We start from the raw sequence: 373 nt of genomic DNA on the forward strand, positions 1-373 counted from the left end.
ACACACAGATAGATTGTGTAAATTAGTCGCAATAGGCTATGCCAAACATTCGGACACGTTTGAAGCACAGCTGCATGTAGAATGTAAATCAATTGAACTGTATGCATGTACTTCGTTTGTTTTATTTAATGGTTTCAAATTTAATACATATTTTAATACACCTATAACACTTTGAAGAGGGGTCTTAATTCATCGAAGTCAAGGCATCAGAGATGTAAAGCTTTTAAACATCACGAGAACGGGAAGATAACATTTTCAATGAGAATCGTTTGTAACTCAAGGGTAACATGTGTTTTTGACAGTTTCATTTGATGAATAAGATTTAAACAGTGATTTGCACTTCAACACAAACATAGGTATATATATATAAAAG

Source organism: Penaeus monodon, chromosome 22 (genome assembly GCF_015228065.2).
Source record: "Penaeus monodon isolate SGIC_2016 chromosome 22, NSTDA_Pmon_1, whole genome shotgun sequence".
NCBI lineage: Eukaryota > Metazoa > Arthropoda > Malacostraca > Decapoda > Penaeidae > Penaeus > Penaeus monodon.